This window comes from Triturus cristatus, chromosome 10 (assembly GCF_964204655.1).
Source record: "Triturus cristatus chromosome 10, aTriCri1.1, whole genome shotgun sequence".
Taxonomy (NCBI): Eukaryota; Metazoa; Chordata; class Amphibia; order Caudata; family Salamandridae; genus Triturus; species Triturus cristatus.
The window spans coordinates 896,502,670-896,514,687 of record NC_140593.1 but is presented as its reverse complement, the minus strand read 5'-3'; the positions used below and the strand labels follow the sequence as shown (position 1 = coordinate 896,514,687).

General features: G+C 52.8%; 1 long non-coding RNA gene across 2 annotated transcripts in view; it reads right to left on the bottom strand.

Annotated features, from left to right (window-relative positions):
- Window positions 1–11,642, bottom strand: part of LOC146796200 (uncharacterized) — a 156,710-nt gene extending 145,068 nt beyond the window's left edge. For both annotated transcript variants that reach the window (XR_014969902.1, XR_014969901.1), the window contains exon 1: window positions 11,421–11,642. This is a non-coding gene — a long non-coding RNA (uncharacterized LOC146796200). The remainder of the gene's footprint in view (window positions 1–11,420) is intronic.
- Between the last annotated feature and the right edge of the window lie 376 nt (window positions 11,643–12,018).

Genomic DNA, 12,018 nt, shown 5'->3' with positions numbered 1-12,018 from the left:
ATCTGATACTACATCATCAGGCTCAAAAACGTCAGAATATTTCCGAAAGGCAGTAATCACTTCCTCAGAAAAAGTTTCAGCAAAATACAACTTCTCTCTATCCTGCCAACTTTCCAAAAATTCCAATAATTCAGTAAGAGATAGCTTGCCTTTAAGCACACGAAAATAAATTTTCCGAAGCTCACCCATACGATCAGTTGATAACATGGACCGCGTGTCTACCTTATCCGAAACCGATCCAGAATCCTGTGACCTCGGGGCAGACGCACCAACATAAGGGGGCGGAGAGCGATCTAATAAATGAAAATCATCTTCGAGATTAGTAAGAACAGGATAAAGTGGCTGGCGGACAGCATATTGACCTGAGACTTGCAACCTACGCTCTTTCTCTTGTCTCTCCGCCAGTTCTCTTTCCTCCTGACGCTTCGCTTCCTGTGCTCTCACATGATCATTTTTCCGTTGCTCTTTATCAATCAGCGCTTTCTCGCGTTTCTCTCGCTCACGCACTTCCTTCACCCATAACCGTATACATTCAAACATGTCTTGCCGAGCACGCCGTTTACACATTCACTGTTCCACATACTCAATCTTACGCATATCAAACGATCCATACAAAGGCCATCGTAACTCAGGATCCTTTTTGGTGTATTTCCTCCACACTGTGCTGTACATGATAGAGGAAAGACCATGTTTCACATACATATCCCTATTAGGAGTCCCCTCTGGGGGGGCTGGAGCGGATTCCTCAAGATTTAACCGGTTTCCAAAGCAGCAGCACCACTTACGGAGTGCGCTAAAAGCAGGCATGCTAAAAAATAATGCAAAATATGCAGTATTATCAAAAATGGCACTTAAACTTTGCGCCGTTCAGATTTAAACAACTCCGGAGAAATATCTCCACATTACCTGCCTATATGTGTTGCAACGCATATATTCTCACAGTAATCAATACAAAATATGACCGGTCATCACAAATCAAACTCAAATAGCCAACCCAGGCTTCAAAACTCGGAGCAAGTACCGTACAACGGTTCTTACCAATCAAGAGTGTCCAGATTCCAACTGCCAAGTTCCAAAATTCGCCCAAACGGCTGTCACACGGCAAACCGACAGAAGAGGTCTCAGTCAAGGACCGGCGCCACCCAGATGGTCAGCTCGGAAGGGAAGGAAGAAAACCTCGGGATGCCAGGACTAAAAGACGCCGCTGGCAGTGATCACATCCCCGGCCAAATTCCTCACCTTCGTTACGACCAGTCCTTCGAGCATCCGAGTCGCCGATGAGCCCCACGTGACGGGCGCCAATTGATGAGTACAGGCCCCAGCTAGGCCCGCAGAATACAAGGGTTCGCTCTCCTGTAACAAAAGCTAGAAGGAAGTTGGCACGGAAACTGCAAATACAAAGACAGAGTTTATTAACCCTTAAGGGTGGTCCTACAACCTACACAACACTCTTCAGTATTGCATAGAGTAGCACAAAGAACTTGCGTACGTGGTCCCCTTTTATACACAACAGAGGGGCTCATAAGTGGGTGGATACAACATAGAGCAAAATTCATTACCATTTATGGACATTTTCGATACAGGATAAATATGTGGGCGGAGTTAACAATTTCCTGAGCCCGCGAAAACATGGTCAAACAAGGACTAACTGGTAACAGATGTGGTCAAGTCTGGACATGCGCCAGACGGACAAGGGAGCTATTTTTAGACTGTTACTAGGCAGATTACAAGAACAACTAGCGAAAAGGTAGGACTCTTCGCATGCAAAGCACGTGGAGACATGACAATACAAAATGGAGTCCGGACATTAGTTAACATAAGACAAGAAACATGTTTTAACTAGAGAGAATTCATGTCTTTAGTGAATGCTTAATCATATCGCTGTTTTAATTTTCAACACCGGGAAGCAGACACATTGGACTGGCGCTGGGGGCAGAGGGGAGACGTGAGACCCGAGTGGCGGCGGCCATATTGGGACCTGCCCGCTGAGACTGCGCACCACACGGCGACACAGCCTGGGAAGCTTCGGAGGCGACTGCATCGTGGCGGGAGAGGCGGTGGACGGCCCCCTTCGCCACACGAGAAGGAACGGGTGAGGGTGGCCCCCTGTGGGTGCCCGGCGCTGCCAGCTAAGTGCGGGGAGGACAGTGGGGCTGAGAGGGGAGCATGTGGACCTCTGACACCGTGGGACACATAAGGAGGTGGGCCCGTCGCCACTGTGCTTCAGACTGAAGGAGAGAGTCGGCGGGGAGCGTTGTTGTCCCAGGGCACCGCCGTGGGCGCTGGGCCTGCGCAGGGAACTGTTGGTTGTGCGCGGCGAGAAGTTGGGGGACCGGCGCCTGTGGTGAAGTGAAGTTGGCGGAGGGCGAGGGTACACCTGGAGATCCACCCTGTGGGGGGGCGCCAGTGCCCCTGCCTGAGGAGACCCTGCCTGGCTGCTGCTAGCCGCCCCAGGAGGTAATTGCCTTCTGCGTACTGAGGTGCGCTGCCTCGCCTGGCTCCCACTGGGTGCGATACCGCGACTGCAGGCCAGGGGGACTGGACCGTGGTCCCTGAACGAGGAAGTGGTGCCGGGGGGCGCACGAGGAGGCGAGCCGCCTTCTGGAACCCGTTGCGGACTCCACTGATGAACTCTGCCTGCGGCTGGACGAGTGTGGCAAATCCTGTGCCGATAGACCTGGTGGGCCTTCCCTGGGGGCGCTGGCCGGATGGGTGCCGGCTGCGGTCTGGCGGCGGCTGTCCTGGAGCGGTTGGTGAGAGGACGTCGCGGGTGCAACTAGTCTTCAGGCGATTGGTGGCGGATGCCCACGGCGCTGCAACTAGTGATGGGCCGCATGCGCGCCAGGCTGCAGCAGGGCCCACAGCAGGCACCGACTCCTGATCGTGCCCGCCATCATGAGGGGATGGAGGAGGGTCCGACATTGTCCGCGGCGCTGGCGGCCAAGATGGACTCTGTGCTGGCCGCAGTGGAGAGAATAGGGACAACCTTGGAGCACACTAGGACGTCACTGGAGAATCGCATTGATAAGGTCACCTCGGACTTCACGCTCCTTCATGCAGACCACCGCAGATTGGCGGACACGGTTGCCGCCCAGGGGCAGACGCTGACGGAGCTTCAGCCGGTCGCTCGCAGTCACGCTGCTGCTCTACAAGACATGTTGGATCGTATCCACGCTTTAGAAGACAGGGCGGAGGATGCAGAAGGGCGCTCCCACCGCAATAATGTCCGCGCCGTGGGCCTGCCGGAGGGAGAAGAAGGGCGAAACCCGGAGCAATACGTGGAGGACTGGCTGCGTGCAGTCATGCCGCCTGGGAAGCTGTCGACCCACTTCGCGTTGGAAAGAGCTCATCGTGTGCCTGCCCAAAGGCCGCCTCCGGGAGCCTGGCCGCGCCCATTCCTGTTCAAGCTGCTGAACTATAGAGACCGGGACGCCATCCTCAGAGAGATCCGTAACATGAATGGTCTTTCGGTGAGCGGCAGTCAAGTGATGCTTTTCCTGGATTACACCGCGCTGGTGCAGCGCCGCAGAAATAATTACATGGCAGTGAAACGCCAGCTTCGCGAGCTGGCGCTGCCGTACTCGCTGCTGTTCCCTGCTAAGTTGCGTGTGGTTGATAAAGGAAAGACTCACTATTTTGACTCCCCAGCGGAGGTCTGTAACTGGCTAGAGGAGAAGGGACTATGGACTGGGCAGAGGCCGGCTGACCCGGGCGACGGAGCTCGCCCCAGTAGAGGAGACAGGCGTCGTAAACGATGTAGAACAACACGCGAGATGCCGGCGCGGTCAGTAGCTCCAACGCCGGAGAAAATGCGACAAGAGCGTCGGAATGTGCTGCAGGCGGCCACGACACTGGCCAGTCCGAGTCAGATGGACTCATCGGACCAGGAGGTGCGGCCCGAGGTGCTAGTGAGCGGGTCAACGTCTCCGACGACATCCCTCTCTGAAGCTTTCGGTGGGCCGGTGGTTACCCCACAGACTGCGGATGGTATCCTGGACTGAGAGATGGCCTGAGGACTATCGCTTGTGCAAGTATCTTGAGGTTGCCCGATGTCCATGGGGGGGTGGAGGGAGAGCCTGGGCCCTGGAACTAGCCTAGTGGTCCTACCGACCTGGGAGAGGGAACTGTTGTGGTCACAGCCGCTCGTTCAGGATGGGTCTTCACACTAGTCGCACCACTCACCACTGGGTAACACTCCTTAGTGGCACACCACACTTGGATGGCACACGGGGACAACGGCGGCGAGCATTCATCCACACGCCACTTCCCCCAGGTCACACCCTGACCTAGTTTTCACCCGCGTAGGGTTACGTAAGTTTAGACGATTCGCCCCAGCCGTTAAATACTTGTTATTGTTATGTTGATATTGTTACCTCAGATCACAGCTCCCTTCCTTCACTGCAGCGCAAACTGGCTGCCACCAACCCCGAGCCCGGTCCCCCCCGACACAACACAGCTGCGCCATGACACGTGTTAACATTATTACGTGGAACATACGGGGTATGCACACTCCCGCGCGGAGGTACTCCGTTTTTGCCTACTTACAGCGACACTCAGCCGGCATCGCACTATTACAGGAGACGCACATGACACAGTCCGAGTTAGAGAAGTTGCGACGGCGCTGGAGAGGCCAGGTGTATGGCACGGTGTACTCGGCACATGCCAGGGGTACCCTTGTGTGGGTCAGAGCGGGCGTCCCGTTTGTTAGCGAAGATGTGTCTGCGGACACTGAGGGTAGGTACACATTGGTAAGGGGAACGCTGAATGGCCAATCTGTATTACTGGCTTCGATCTATGCCCCGAACGTTGACCAAATACCCTTCCTCGCACGTCTGTCGCTGGCAGTAACGCCGTACGCCGGACTCCCCTGGCTGATTGGAGGGGACTTTAACTCTGTCTTAGATGTGCATCTGGACAGGTCGTTCCATCCGCTCCGTGCGGCGGCCGCTGCCTCCACGGCCCGAGCGTTGGTCGACTGGCTCTCACAATGGGGGGTACTGGATATTTGGCGTACTCGGTGCCCCACAGATCGAATCTATTCCTATTATTCACCTACGCATGACCTACATGTGCGGTTGGATAGGATAGTGGGATCCCCGGCGCTGCTGCCGCTGGTGGAGAGCGCAGAATATTTGGGGCGCACACACTCTGATCATAACCCCCTGAGGCTCCGACTTAGCTGGGAAGCGGGTCGTCCTCCCATACCCACGTGGCGACTCCAGCCTACGGCGCTGGAAGATCCGGACTTCCGCTCTTCAGTGGAAAACGCGCTCCTCTCCTATTACGAACTCAATGAGGGCCCAGCGACCGACGCGCGGGTGGAATGGGATGCGCTTAAAGTAGTGATTCACAGTCATTGTTTAGGGACCACATGGAATATGCGGAGGCAGATAGCGGGGTCGCTCACCCGTCTCGAATCCCGGCTGCTGCAACATGAGCGGGAGGGGGAGGGGGGCGGTGCACGAGCACAACAGTTGGCAGAACTGCGCGCCGATCATGCTGAGCTCCTGGAGCGCCTGAGGTGTCTGAATTATGCGGCACACACTGCCCGCACGCACACATCGGCTGACAGGGCAGGTCGGCTACTCGCCTGGCTCTTGAAACAGGAGACCACCCGAGCCCCAGTCGCGGCGATACGTACGCCGGAGGGAGAGCTTATGTGCACCCACCGGGACATTCATAGGGTCATGACAGACCATTATGCACAACTGTACCGTGCGCAGGGACACTGCTCGGGGGATGATCTCGAGCGGTTTTTTGGACAGGCGCAACTGCCTACGGTCACTGCAGAACTGGTGGAGGCCCTCAACTGTCCTCTTACATTGGAAGAGATAGGAGACGCCATATCCTCAATGGCATCTGGAAAAACTCCGGACCCCGACGTGCTGCCTACGGAGTTCTATAAAGCCTATCGTGAACATCTGGTGCCGCACCTCCTCAAGGTATATAGGACGGCGGCTGAGGCAGGCGCACTACCTCCCTCGATGAGTAAGGCCTATTTGGTGTCTCTACCCAAGCCGGACCGGTACTCTACGGACCTATGCTCTTACCGCCCGCTGGCGCTCCTTAACACTGACTGTAAAATCGTAGCTAAGGTGCTAGCGGAGCGTTTGGCGCCAGTGGTTGCACACTTAGTCCACACAGACCAGAATGGATTTGTGCCAAAGCGCAGTACGTCCTTGAACCTGAGGAGATTTTTTAGGGTGGCGGCAGACAGTACACGGGAGTGGCCCAGGGCAGGCTGCCTAATACTAGATCTGGAAAAGGCATTTGATTGCCTGGAATGGAGGTATCTTTCGGCACTTCTGCTGAGATTCGACCTTGGCTTGGGGTTCCTACAACTGGTAGGTCTCCTCTATAAAGATCCTAAGGTGCGGGTGCGACTGGGGCCGTATATATCCGACGCCATACCGATCTGCAGGGGAACCCATCCGGGATGTCCACTGTCGCCGCTCCTGTTCGCTCTGGCGATGGAGCCCATGGCAGCAGCTCTACGAGAGCGGACGGAGGCTGGCATACCATTAGGGGACGCTGTACATCAAGTGTCACTTTATGCAGACGACCTGTTGGCGTATATACGGGACGTCGACGACATTCCATCTCAGCTGGCCCACATCCTGCACGATTTTACTGCCCTTTCGGGGCTCCGGGTGAACGCCAGAAAATCATACCTTTACGCGTTCGGCGAGGGGCGGCAGGACCCTGGATATGTCTTAAATGGCACCAGAGTGCAGTGGAGGGGTGACACCTTCCGATACTTAGGACTCCGCATTTACCGTCTACCGGCAGACCTAATAGATGGTATTCTTGGCAGGGCCTTCAGGGCCATTAAATCCCAAGAACGCTTCTGGAACACGCTTCCGCTTACGGTCACGGGCAGAGTGGCGCTGTCCAAAATGGTAATCCTCCCACGGCTCCTGTACTATTTCGCTAAACTACCTTTTTACATCCCAGCGGCCTTCTTCGCCAAGCTGTTGCAACTCCTTAGGGACTTCATCTGGGGGAATAGCCGACACAGGATGTCCCTTAAGAAACTATACCTCTCTACGGACCAGGGAGGGTTGGCTGTACCCTGTTTTGAGCATTATTACCTAGCAGCCCAATTGCAGTGGATAGCGCGCTGGTTCGCGGATAGGTGTCGCGAGGACACTGCGTCCATGGGCCCACCATGCACACTTGAGCAATTGTTGGTGCTCTTCCACCCGGCCTCCAGAAGTGCAATCCCAGCCCCGCTCCTCCTTGCGGTGGCGTACCGATGTTTCCGCAGAAGCCTATTCCTTACTCGGCACGTGCACCGGTACGCGCCAGCATTGCCATTGGAAGGCAACCCCAGTGGAGTGGGACCGCTTACCTCCCTTGCGCTCACACAGTGCCCAGAGGCAGACATTCAGACCCTAGGAGATCTGTACCGAGACGGAGAGCTCCTTTCGTGCGACTTGCTGGTGGAGGAGGGGGGACTACCGCCCGGACAGTTCCTGACCTATCACTCCTTAGTTAGGACTTTGATTGCTCGGTGGGGGGACATAGCCGTGGAGCCCGGCCAGCACCTTACTATACAGTACTTGCACGTCTTGGGAAGGGGCCGCCGTCTGATTAGGTGGTTTGCGGCATCGTTGAGGACGCACACGGCGATTACCCTAGAGCCGCTTAGGCACAAATGGGACGCGGACCTGGGGAGGCAGTTGACAGATAAAGATTGGGAACGCATACTGAAAGGCCCGGTGCGCATCCCTAGAAACATGTGCCTCCGACAGATACAATTATTCGTTATACATAGGGCATATCTTACTCCCGCGGTTCTTAACAGTTACTACCGTCACGCGGACGCAAGGTGTCCTAGATGCGCTGAACAGGGGGGCCGACCTCATACATATGCTGTGGGGCTGCCGCAAATTGCACTCCTACTGGCGTGCAGTTCATGACTCCCTGCATACTATAACGGGAAGGGATATATCATTTGACTGGGTGGTCTACCTACTGCATCACTTTCACAGGACGCACACAACTAAGGTGACGTCTAGGTTTCTGGATTTAGGGCTCGCGGTCGCAAAGCGCCTCATAACCAGGAGGTGGAAGGCACAGGACCCGCCCCATCTGCGGGCGTGGGGGCGCTCACTTGCTGCATGGGCCGGAGCGGAGGGAACTGCCATTAGACGGGAGGAGACACTGGGGTTGAGGAAGACGCCCATAGCCGCGCAGTGGGAAGAGCTGCTTCAGGCGCTCAGGCATGCTGAGGAGGGGGATGGGAGGGATGAGCAGGTGGGGGGGAGTCGACGCCACGACGGGCAGCAGGAGATCCGTCGGAGTGACCTCGTAGGGTTTCACACACAACTCGCACCTACATTGAACGAGGGGGGAATACGCACCTGAACACGCGATTATGTGCCGCAGTTTCCTCACTACATGCAATCGGGGGAGAGGGGGACTACACGGGGGCAGGGACAGCGATAGGAACAGTGGAGCTGCTCTACTTTTGAGGTGGTCGAGGTTTTCTATGTTTGTTTCCTTATTGTTTTTGGACAGTAGCTGTGGATTCGGCTGCGGGACTCACCGGGATATCCTGACGAGCCCACATATCAATGTTTGAGATTTATGCCTCATTAGGGGTTCAACGCAGCTGGGTGGAGTTCTTCATGCTGCGACCTAACTATGTACCTTTTATGTGCGCTACGCACTGCTGTTATACTCAGGGAGCTTGTATGTTAATGTACCGAATTTCTGTACTGGTGTTTGGAAAAACTAATAAAAACAGATGTTTAAAAAAAAAAAGGGTACCCCAGCATCCAATCTGGAATGTACCTAAGTACTGAACACAATAATTTAGGGGGAAAGCAGAAACCCTGGGATCCTGATTAGCAGGATCCCAGTCAGACTAGTCAGTAACAGCTTAGCACCAGGCTAAAAGTGGGGGTAACCATAGAAGCAGCTCCTACTTTCCTACAAATGCCAATACCATCTGATAACCCTTCAATGTCATAGATTTGTGGGCATCTAGGTATTCACAATACATCACTGCTAGGTCTCATGACAACATACATTGATGTGACAGTAGTACCCCTGTCAGATAACTAAGAGAACGCTTCCTAATAATTAAATACAAGGAAATTGTCCTCCACATTACAGTGTTACAATAGGGTAAAGTAGCGTCATGAACCCCACAACAAATACTGATACTCCAAATTATTATTATTATTTCTATAGTCAAACCACAGAGCCTCCAGATTGGAGCTTAGAAGAAATATCAAAAAGTATAGATGAGGACCAAAATAGCTATTTTCTGGGTAGACATACAATAGAAGAAATAACAGATAGGCTTGATAGGAAAGTCCTTAATTATCTTTCAGGTGATTCTGAACAGGACCTTTCCTCACTTAGAATAGTGGAGTTGGTTTTACAATTCACAAAACCTATCTCAGTTGTTCACCCCACAGTGAGATCTTCCTCAGAAGCGCCCCCCTGCCCAAGGAATTAACTCATTACCTGGAAGAAGGCGAGTCGCGGCGGACCGGGATAGCCGCACTTCCCTGCTATATTCCCGATATAGTTTCTCCAAATATAGTTCAAGTTGGTGTGCACATACAACTCCTGCACCTGCCGTCGTTGGGTGCCAGCTGCCAAGCAGCGAGAGAACTACACCAAAATTTGGAGTGGTGCACTACCCAGGTGGTCTTTTCAATAAATTATGTTCACTTGTTTTTGTTGTATCAAAATCAATCCTTTATTTTCAATGTCATCCGACAGTACAAAGTTCCAGCCAACGCGTTTCGTTCATTAAGCAATGAACTTCTTCAGGGCGATCGTAGTTGCTGGGACGGTGAAGAGAAATTTGCTTCCTGTTGCAGTGTCTTGTGATACGCGTGATGCGAGCTTGCTCGAGTATGATTGTGGTGTTCGTAAAAAGAAGCGTCTGTTTGGCAGGTGCGAAAAGTCACTGACCGGATCGGATTGGCCCAGACGTACTTCACCACAGAACTACGGATCCTGGCCCTTATCAAGGAGGACACACCCGGTGTATTATTGCGACTTTTTGCACCTGCCAGACAGACGCTTCTTCTTACGAACACCACTAGCATACTCGAGCAAGAGAATGGGGAGAATAGGCAAAACAAACTCAGGAGTGGACAGACATGCCACTACTGTAAAATATGGTCAACGAATGGTACCACCTAATCGTATTGTGGCGCAGTCTGCCATGAGCTTCCAAGTGATATTTCTTCCACAGCCCCAAACGCAGCTGAAGCCTCAACAACAATTACAGTTCCAGCTGGTGCAGCAACCTGTGCCTCAAATGCAGTGTGGGAAACCCCTTTCATCAAAATTATGTGGGCGGATATGCTCAATGAAGTTGCCCCTGGAGTAGTTTCATGTGTCCAGTACTATCGATAACTCACAGGCCAGACTTAGAACCCACTGTGACGGTAGCCATAAATGACAGGGAGTACAGCTTTCTCATTGACACTGGGGCTACTAGGTCCTGTATCCGTGACAGTGGACTCCCACTGATTAGATTCATCAATAGACACACATGGGTTCTCCGGGCAGTAATGAGGGTTCCATTCACCAAACCTGTGAAGATGGAGATAGGGGGGGAGGTAGGTTAACAGCAGTCTCTTATTCTCCCCCACAGCTCCAGCAAACGTATGAGGACATGATCTTATTGCAAAATTAAACATGTCCATCCACTTTGAGGAGGATGGGACAATGATCTGTTCAACGCCGGGAATGTCTTGTGCACGCATCATGATAGTGATCACGCACCCCCCAGACCGTGACCAGGTCAGGGCTAGGCCCATAGACATCTCAGCCTTTACTAGAGCAGTGTATACTATTGTGAGCCATTCCAGAATATTTGTCACCACACAACGTTATTATAAGACTTATGATGCTGTTTTTCTTATCATACAATTATCAAAACGTAATATTGAGGAGGGTAAAGAGGTATGATTTCAACCCAATGTCTTCTTTCTTCTCTTTTGCAGCGTCCTGGGAGCTCCTGTCTGACGGTACCCTCGGTATAAAGAAGAATATCAGGTAAGGTACTGATTCTCTTTGATTTTTATAAGTCAGGTGAGTTAGAATGGTGCTTTTCTTTTTCTTTCTTTTTGTTGCTTAGTGGGATTAGTAGAGAAGAGGGGGTGTATTTTGAAGAGAGGACCCACTCTCCAGGAGAAGAAGCAACAAACATGAAAAGAAAACACCAAAAAGAAACAGATATGGAGTCAGCTCTGAACTCCAACTACCTGAAGCAATAAGGCAGGGAAACAAAAATACAGGAACAACAAAAAATGTTTTCTTATTGACAAGGGTAATGTCACCTCACAATGATTAATGCCTAATTTGTCCCATTCTCCAACCCGCGCACCAACCTCTGGTGCTTTGCTCGCTCCCTTAAAGACTCGACTTAGGAGCCGTACACCCACCTGGTCAAGCCACACCCCTCCTGGGACGTGGCGAGGAGCATGAACCAGTCGGCAGACAGGGATTATCGACTTTCCCTCGTGTGACTACACAGTCTTTCCTGACCATGAGTCTTCCTGGATTCCACTCTCCAGCTGTTCGGGTTCTTCCGGGATGCATCCCAGGTTGCCCCTGCCTCCGGTTGTCCGTGACGCACAGCTTTGTCCTCTTCTATTTCTCCTTCCAACAATGCAGCTGATGCGTCACTTCCTTTGTCACTTTTGACGCTCCACGGAGGTCCTTGGCCCCTCCCCTCGGCCTGACTTCCTGTTTCCACAGAGCGGATCAGGAAAGTGTCGTCGGCTCCTACTTTGGTGCTCCCAGATACGTGACAACTATCATAGCAGAAACACAAGAACTAACAGGAAAGCTAATTGAATTGTCAAGGAACTTTCTATTCCGCAGTCAGAGCTCCTGGTCGTAGAAGCTGAATTCTGAAGTATCAGGTAAAGGTCTCATACTAGAGGTAGAAGCTGTAGAGATATCTTCCTGCTGTGGGATGGTTGATGGCAAGTGATTACACCTGTGCGAGGTGGGCCTGTGTCATCTTTCATGACCCCA